Genomic DNA, 9,513 nt, shown 5'->3' with positions numbered 1-9,513 from the left:
CAGCTGCCTCCTGCACACTCCCTACTGAGGGATGTGCCTGCATCAAGGTACATGCCCTTGACCGGAATAAAACCTGGGACCCTTGAGTCCGCTTGCTGACGCTCTATCTACTGAGCCAAACCAGTTAGGGTGCCATACTGTTTTTCACATTGGCTGCACCAGTCTGCATTCCCACCAACAGTGTACTGAGGGGTTCCTTTTCTCCACATCCTCACCAGCACTTGTCATTTGTTGATTTGTTGATGGTGGCCATTCTGACAGGTGTGAAGTGATACCTCATTGTCATTTTAATTTGCATCTCTCTGATGATCAGTGATTTTGAGCATTTTTTCATATGTCTCTTGGCCATCTGTATGTCCACTTTGAGAAGTGTCTATTTAGGTCCTTTGCCCATTTCTTAGCTGGATTGTTTGTCTTCCTTTTGTTAAGTTGTATGAGTTCCTTATATATTTTGGATATAAACCCTGTATCAGAGGTATCACTGACAAATATGTTCTCCCATACAGTGGGCTCCCTTTTTGTTTTGTTGATGGATTCTTTTGCTGTGCAGAAGCTTTTTATTTTGATGTAGTCCTATTTGTTTATTTTCTCTTTAGTTTCCTTTGCCCTAGGAGATGTATTAGTAAACATATTGCTACGAGATATGTTTGATATTTTTCTGCCTAATTCTTCTAGGATTTTTATGATTTCCTGACTTATACTTAAGTCTAGTTTAATTTTTTTGCATGTATCTTTCCAATTTTCCCAGCACCATTTATTGAAGAGACTGTCTCTGCTCCATTGTATGCTCTTGCCTCCTATTTCAAATATCTACACTAATAAAAGAGAAACATGGTAATTAGCGTACGACTGCTACCCTTCCCATTGGCTAATCAGCATATCCTTATGCAAATTAACTGTCAGCCAAGATGGCGGCCGGCAGCCATGCACTGAAGCGAACAGGGAGGCTTGCTTGCTCCAGTGACGGCGGACTCCAACGTTCCCCGCCTCACTTGCTGGCATCTCAGCTGCAACTCTAAGCAACTATGTTGCAAATATAGAAGCTAAACAAAACCCCAGAAACCTGCGTTAATCAGCCAGGCTTCAGCCAGCCGGACCACAACATTGTATCAAATACAGAAGGAAAAACAAAGGCCAGAAACTGAAAGCCGAGGCCTCAGAGCTAAAGCTGGCCCAGAATTAAAAAAGAAAAAAAAAGAAAAAAAGGAGCAGTTGGGAGCTTCAGTCAACCCACCAGCCTGAAAACAGCCCTCAGCCCCTCAGCCAGACTGGCCAGGCACCCCAGTGGGGACCCCCACCCTGATCCAGGACACCCTTCAGTGCAAACCAGCCAGCCCCCACCCATGCACCAGGTCTCTATTCTATATAGTAAAAGGGTAATATGCCTCCCAGCACCGGGATCAGCGTGGCAGGGGGCAGCACCCAAACCCCCTGATCACCCTGTGGCTCTGTGAGTGACAGGGGGCAGGACCACAACCTCCCTATCCGCCCTGCTCTGTTGGTGACAGGGGAAGGCGCCCCAACCCCCTGATCAGCCCTGCTCTGTGCCTGATAGGGGGGAGCTCCCCAATCCCCTGATTGCCCTGTGGCTCTGTGTGTGACAGGGTGCGGCTCCCCAACCCCCCCTCCCCCCCACGGGCCCTGTTCTGTGTGTGACAGGGTAGAGCCATAACCTCCCCATTGGCCCTGCCCTGAGTGTGACAAGGTGCAGCTCCCCAACCCCCTGATCGGCCCTGCTCTGTGGGTGATAGAGGGTGGTGCCCCAACCCCCCTCCACGGGCCCTGCTCTGTGTGTGACGGGGTCGAGCCATAACCTCCCCATTGGCCCTGCCCTGAGTGTGACAAGGTGCAGCTCCCCAACCCCCTGATCAGCCCTGCTCTGTGTGTGACAAGGGGCGGTGCCCCAACTCCCCTATCGGCCCTACTCTGTGCATGACAGGGGGGAGCTCCTCAACCCCCTGATGGGCCCTGCTCTGTGCATGACGGGGGGAGCTCCCCAACCCCCTGATTGACCCTGCTCTGTGTGTGACAGGGTACGGAGCCCCAACCCCCCTGATGGGCCCTGCTCTGTGAGTGACAAGGGGCAGCGCCCCAACCCCCTGATCGGCCCTGCTCTGTGCGTGACAGGGGGTGGTGCTGCAACCTCCCCATCGACCCTGCCTTGAGTGTGACAGGGGGCGGTGCCCCAACCCCCCAATCGGCCCTACCCTGAGCATGACTGAGGGTGGCATTGCAACCTCCCGATCCGCCCTGCTCTGTGCATGACAGGGGGTGGCACCCCAACTCCCCAATCGGCCCTGCTCTGAGCCTGACCAGGGGCTGCACCTAGGGATTGGGCCTGCCCTCTGCCACCCGGGAGCAGGCCTAAGCCAGCAGGCTGTTATCTCCCGAGGGGTCCCAGACTGCGAGAGGGCACAGGCCGGGCTGGGGGACCCCCCTGCCCCCCCCCCCCCCGAGTGCACAAAGTTTTGTGCACCGGGCCTCTAGTTGAGTATAATAGCTTTGGTTGATTACTGCATTCTCTGTTCTGTTCCATTGATCTATATGCCTGTTCTTATGCCAGTAGCATGCTGTTTTATTATGGTGGATTTGTAGCATAACTTGATATCTGGAATTGTGATTCCTCCAACTTTGTTCTTTCTCAAGACTGCTGCAGCTATTCGGGGTCTTTTTTGGTTTCAAGTAAATTTTTGGAGTGTTTGTTCTAGATCTGTGAAATGTGCTCTTGGTATTTTAATAGAGATTGCATTGGATCTGTAGATTGCTTTGGGTAGTATGGACATTTTAATGATGTTGATTCTACTAATCCATGAACATGGTATATTCTTCCACTTGCTTATATCTTCTTTTATCTCTTTTTTCAACATCCTGCAGTTTTCCAAGTACAAGTCTTTTACCTCCTTGGTTAAGTTTATTCCCAAGTATCTTAATTTTTTTTGTTGCAGTGGTAAATGGGATTGTTTGTTTAGTTTCTCTTTCTGAGAATTCATTATTGGTGTATAAAAAAGCCGTCAATTTTTGGGTGTTGATTTTGTATTCTGCTACATTGCCAAATTCATTTATTAAATCTAGTAGTTTTTTGGTGGAGTCTTTAGGGTTTTCTATGTACAGTATCATGTCAGCTGCGAATAATGGGAGTTTCACTTCCTCCTTTCCAATTTGGATGTCTTTTATTTCTTCTTCTTGTCTGATTGCTGTGGCTAGCACTTCCAGTACTATGTTGAATAAGAGTGCTGAAGGAGGGCATCCCTGTCTTCATGGTGTATGATCTTTTTAATATATTGCTGGATCTGATTTGCTAATATTTTGTTGAGGATTTTAGCATTTATGTTCATCAGGGATATTAGCTTATAATTCTCTTTCTTTGTAGTGTCTTTATTTGGTTTTGGAATTAGGATAATGCTGGCCTCATAAAAAGAGCTTGTAAGTGTTCCTTCCTCTTCAATTTTTTGGAACAATATGAGGAGTAAAGGTGTTATTTCTTCTTTGAATGTTTGGTACAACTTCCCTGTGAAGCCATCTGGACCTGGACTTTTGTTTACCACCACCCCAGGACCTCACCACCTCATTGTTTGTGTCCACAGGCTATGCATATATGCATACAAGTTCATTGGTTGATCTCTTCCCACCTACCCTCCCCTGTCTTCCCTCTGAGGTTCAACAGTCTGTTCATGCTTCTATGATTCTGGGTCTATTTTTGATCATCAGTTTATTTGGTTCTTTGGATTCAACATATGAGGGAGATCACGTGTTACTGATCTTTCTCTGACTGGCTTATTTCACTCAGCATAATACTCTCCAAATCGTAAGAGGTCTTTCTTTTTTATTGCCACATAGTATTCCATTGTGTAAATGTACCATATTTTTTTTTTATCCACTCATCTGCTGATGGGAACTTAGGCTGTTTCCAAGTCTTAGCTATTGTAAATTGTGCTGTTGTGAACATAGGGATGCATATATCCTTTCTGATGAGTGTTTCAGGTTTCTTGGGATATATTCTAGAAGTGGGTTCACTGGGTCAAATGGGAGTTCCATTTTTAATTTTTTGAGGAAACTCCATACTGTTTTCCACAGTGGCTGCACCAGTCTGCATTCCCACCAGCAGTATACTAGGGTTCTCTTTTCTCCACAACCTCTCCAACACTTGTCATTGGTTGATTTGCTGATGATAGCCATTCTGACAGGTGTGAGGAGATATCTCGTGTGTTTTTTTTAAAACATATTTTTATTGATTTCAGAGAGGAAGGGAGAGGGAGAGAGAGATAGAAATAACAATGATGAGAGAGAATCATTGATCGGCTGCTTCCTGCATGAACCCTATCAGGGATCAAGCCCGCAACCCGGGCATGTGCCCTTGACCGGAATTGAACCTGGGACCCTTCAGTCCACAGGCTGACGCTCTATCCACTGAGCAAAACCAGCTAGGGCTCATTGTTTTTTTAATTTGCATCTCTCTGATGATGAGTGACTTTGAGCATTTTTTTTTGTATTTGTCTTGGCCATCTGTATGTCCACTTTGAGAAGTGTCTATTTAGGTCCTTTGCCCATTTCTTAGCTGGATTGTTTGTCTTTCTTTTGTTAAGTTGTATGAGTTCCCTATATTTTGGAGATTAACCGTTTTCAGATGTATCATTGTCAAATATGTTCTCCCATGAAGTGGGCTCTCTTGTCATTTTGATGATGGCTTCGTTTGCAGTGCAGAAGTTTTATATTTTGATGTAGTCCCATTTGTTTAGTTTCTCCTTAGTTTCCATTTTCCTAAAAGATGTATCAGTAAACATATTGCTATGAGAAATTTCTGAGATTTTGGTGCCTAGGATTTCTTCTAAGACTTCTATGGTTTCATGTCTTACATGTAAGTCTTTTATTCATTTTGAGTTTATTCTTGCGTATGATGTAAGTTGGTGATCTAATTTAATTTTTTTTGTATGTATCTGTCCAATTTTCCTAATACCATTTATTGAAGAGACTGTCTCTGCTCCATTGTATGCTCTTGCCTCCTTTGTCAAATATAAATTGAGCATAGTGGTTTGGGTCAATTTCTGGGTTCTCTGTTCAGTTCCATTGATCTATATGCCTGTTCTTGTGCCAGTTCCAGGCTGTTTTGAGTACAATGGCTTTGTAGTATAACTTGATACAGTGGGACCTTGACTTACGAGTTTAATTCGTTCCGTGATGGAGCTCGTAACTCAAATTACTCGTATGTCAAATCAAAAGTGAACGAGTGAGACACGTGATGCTGGGCTGATGTTGTGGCATTCACTGTGACGTTCGCTGTGCCAACTAGCAGTGGGGTATCTGAAGCTGGCTCGTAACCCGAATCTTAGCTCGCAACTCAAAGGAAAAAATCGGCCGAGAGACAGCTCGTATCTCGAAAAACTCATTAGTTGGGACACTCGTAAGTCAAGGCCCCACTGTATCTGGTATTGTGATTCCTCCAACTTTGTCCTTCTTTCTCAGAATTACAGCAGCTATTTGGGGTCTTTATTTGTTTCCTACAAATTTTTGGAGTGTTTGTTCTAGTTCTGTGAAATATGCCATTGGTATTTTAATAGGGATTGCATTGAATCAATAGATTTCTTTGGGTAGTATGGACATTTTAATGATGTTGATTCTACTAATCCATGAGCATGGTATATTCTTCCACTTGCTTATATCGTCTTCTACCTCTTTTTCAATGTCCTGTTGTTTTCAGAGTACAGATCTTTTACGTTCTTGGTTAGGTTTATTCCTAAGTATCTTAATTTTTTGTTGCAATGGTAAATGGAATTTTTTTAAAAAAATTTCTCTTTTTGAGAGTTCACAATTGGTGCATAAAAATGCTATGGATTATTTGGTGTTAATTTTGTATCCTGCTGCATTTCCAAATTCATTTATTAAGCCTTGTAGTTTTTTTATGCAGTCTTTAGGGTTTTTTATGTACAGTATCATATCATCTGTGAATAATCTATTTACATTTAAGGTTATTATTGACTAGAGGCCCAGTGCACAAGGTGTTTTCCAATAGAGTGGGTCAACTGGTCTCCCGCCTCCCCCCAACCCCCCACCAAGGCAAAACTGCCTAGATAGCAATTGTCTGCATGAGAAAGATGACCTCCACAGCATGAGGGAATGACTTAGCTCAGGAAACTGAGGTGTCTGCCTTCTGAGCTCTAACCCCAGTGCCCCTGATGCTGACTTTTGCTCACACAGCTCCAGTCCACTCTGCCTTCCCTCTGCTGGAGCACAAGGTGAGTGGTTCCACAGGGAATTTTGTGCATTGGCCCTTTAAGAGGATGCCTGCATTTCCAGTTGTCTCCCTGGCAGCAACCCTGCTGCTTTTCATAGCCAGATGTTATGTGGGTACCCTTCTCAGTTCTGGTGCCTTCTGCTGAGGGGCCCAGCTTAGAGATTAGACCCCAGAGTTCTCAGTGGCAACCCCCAACAGCTGAGATATCTATCTGGAACTTCAGTTGCTGTCTGTGGGAGCCTGGCCAGCCCTTTCATGCCTCCACTCCTCCTAACAGTCTGTGCAGTCTCCACTTTCCATCCATGATTATCAGGGTTCTCTCCAGTGAGTCTTCAGTTGATTATTCAGGAAGTTTTTCTGTATTTTAGTTGTAATTCCAGTTTGGTCCAGGGAGCGTGTCTGTGCAGCATACACTTACTTTGTCGCCATTTTTAATCTCCAAATGGTAAAGTTTTCATTCTTTTTTTAAGGCCGAGTCATATTCCATTATATACATCCATATCCATATATAGCACAGCATTTTTTATCTACTTGTCTATTCATGGGCACTTGGGTTGCTTCCATATCTTGGCTATTGTAAATAATGCTACAGTGAACATAGGGGTGCATATATTCTTTTGAATTAGTGTTTTGGATTTATTCAGATATATACACAAAAGTGGAATCAGTGGGTCTTAAGGCAGTTTCATTTTGAATTTTTTGCGGAACCTCCATACTCTTTTCCATAGTGGCTGTACCAATCTGCATTCCCACCAGCAGTGCATGAGGGTTCTCTTTTCTCCACTTCCTCACCAACACTTGCCATTTGTGGACTTGTTGATAATAGCCATTCTGATAGGTGTGAGGTGATATCTCACTGTGGTTTTAAAATATTTATTATTTTATTTTATTTTTTCAATAACATTTATCTCCCCTATACCCTACTCCACCTCCACCCACACATCTCCCCTCCCCACAACCACCACACTGTTGTCCATGTCCATTAGTCCTTTCTCTCCCTTTTTTCCTTTTTTTTTCAATCACAGCCTCCCATCAAGCTGTCAGCCTGTTCTCTATATATGAATCTGTCTCTATTTTTCTTGTTAGTTCAGTTTGTTCACTAGATTCCACATATGAGTGAAATCATATGATACTTGTGTTTCCTTGACTGGCTTATTTCACTTAGCATAATATTCTGCAGGTCCATCCATGCAATTGCAAAAAGTAAAATTTTCTTCTTTTTTATGGCTGAGTAGTATGTAGAAAATTTGCTCTGCTAGTCTTCCGGTCATTCTCAGAGATATCTGTTATATATGTAGTTGTTAGTTTTGGTGTCAATGAGAGGAAGTGAGCTCAGGATATTCCTACTTCACCATCTTGAACCCAAAGCCAGGAGCCTTGCTTCTGAATGCCAATTTAACTTCATAGTGATATGTTGTTTCTTGTGATTGGTACATTGCCTATGCAACAAATTTGTCTCCGGATCACTCAATCACTGCCCCCACTCCTCTTATTACAATATTTACTTCAAAGTCTATTTTGTCTGATATAAATATAGCCACCCCAGGATTCTTTTGGTTTTCATTTGCATGAAATATCTTTTTTTAAATATATTTTTATTGAGTTAAGAGAAGAAGGAAGAGGGAGAGAGAGATAGAAATATCAATGATGAGAGAGAATCATAGATCGACTGTCTCCTGCATGATGGTTTGAGCCTGCAACCCAGGCATGTGCTCTAGGAATTGAACCGTGACCTCCTAGTTCATAGATCGATGCTCAACCACTGAGCTACACTAGCCTGGCTGAAATATCTTTTTAAATCTTTCACTTTCAGTATCCTCATGTCCTTATATCTGAAGTTAGTCTCTTGTAGGCAGTTTATGGATGGGTCTTGTTGTTGTTGTTGTTTAAATCTCATCATCTACTCTATGCCTTTTATTTTTTAAAGAGGTCTTTTTATTTATTTGTAACATTTACAAGTAACGTGTTCAGTAACATTAACATTGCATAAAAACAGATTAAGTGAATATTCCCCTTGGCCCTTCCTCCAAGCCCATGTCCCTCTCCAGAGGTATTCACCCAACTTGGCTTGAAATGTATTATTATTTTTTAAATATATTTTTTATTGATTAAGATATTACATATGTGAGAAACCAAGATGGTGGCATAGGTTAATGCCGGAGTTTGCTGCCTCGAAAAACCACTTCAAAAATACAACTAAAAGACGGAATGGACATCACCCAGAACCACAGGAAGGCTGGCTGAGTGGAAGTTCTACAACTAGGAGGAACCGAGAATCAGAGGAGGCGCAGTGCTGAAGTAAAATACTAAGGTGCGGAGTGTGCGAGGCGCGGGCTGGTGGCTGAGGGCGTGGTTGTCTGTTTCAATCCGGAGGGAGCCTCAGACTCTGAGCTCCAGATCCGGGAGAGTCTCTAGGGACCCAGACTCAAACGGGTGAAGCAGGACTGTCTGGCTACGGTCCCTCTGAGGTTTGCAGCGGTTGCTGGGACAGAGAGGCAGAGCCCCTGGGGACGGACTGAGAGCAGCCATAACTGCTCCCTCCTCCGCCCTGTTGATCCCGTGGGACCCGCCCCACCCAAGCCCTGCACAGAGGCATTTGCCAGATAGCCTCAGGCAAAGGCTAGATTAGCACCTCCCTAGAGGACACAAGTTCTTCCACTGCAGACACAGCTGATTATCACAGCCAGTCGGCCTGGAGGTCAAATCCCTCTAGTATTAACTACAACAATCAAGGCTTAACTACAACAAGACTGCACACAAAGACCACTAGGGGGTGTACCAAGAAAGTGTAAAAAATGCGGAGACAAAGAAACAGGACAAAACTATCAAGGGAGGATATTGAGTTCAGAACCACACTTTTGAGGTCTCTCAAGAGGCTTCTAGAGTCTGTCGATAAACTTGATGAGATGTACAGGAAATCTAATGAGACCCTTGATGGTGTGATAAAGGACCATCTAGAAAGTGCTTACTGAAATAAAGAATATTATACAGACTCCCAACAGCAGACCAGAGGAGCACAAGAATCAAGTCAAAGATTTGAAATTCAAAGAAGCGAGAAACACCCAACCGGAAAAGCAAAATGAAAAAAGAACCCAAAAATACGGAGATAGTGTAAGGAGCCTCTGGGACAACTTCAAACGTACCAACATCAGAATTATAGGAGTACCAGAAGATGAGAGAGAGCAAGATATTGAAAACCTATTTGAAGAAATAATGACAGAAAACTTCCCCCACCTGGTGAAAGAAATAGACTTACAAGTCCAGGAAGCGCAGAGAACCCCAAA

The sequence above is a fragment of the Myotis lucifugus genome, unplaced genomic scaffold, assembly GCF_000147115.1.
Source record: "Myotis lucifugus unplaced genomic scaffold, Myoluc2.0 scaffold_41, whole genome shotgun sequence".
NCBI classification, from domain to species: Eukaryota; Metazoa; Chordata; class Mammalia; order Chiroptera; family Vespertilionidae; genus Myotis; species Myotis lucifugus.
Note: the sequence above shows the minus strand (reverse complement) of the source record.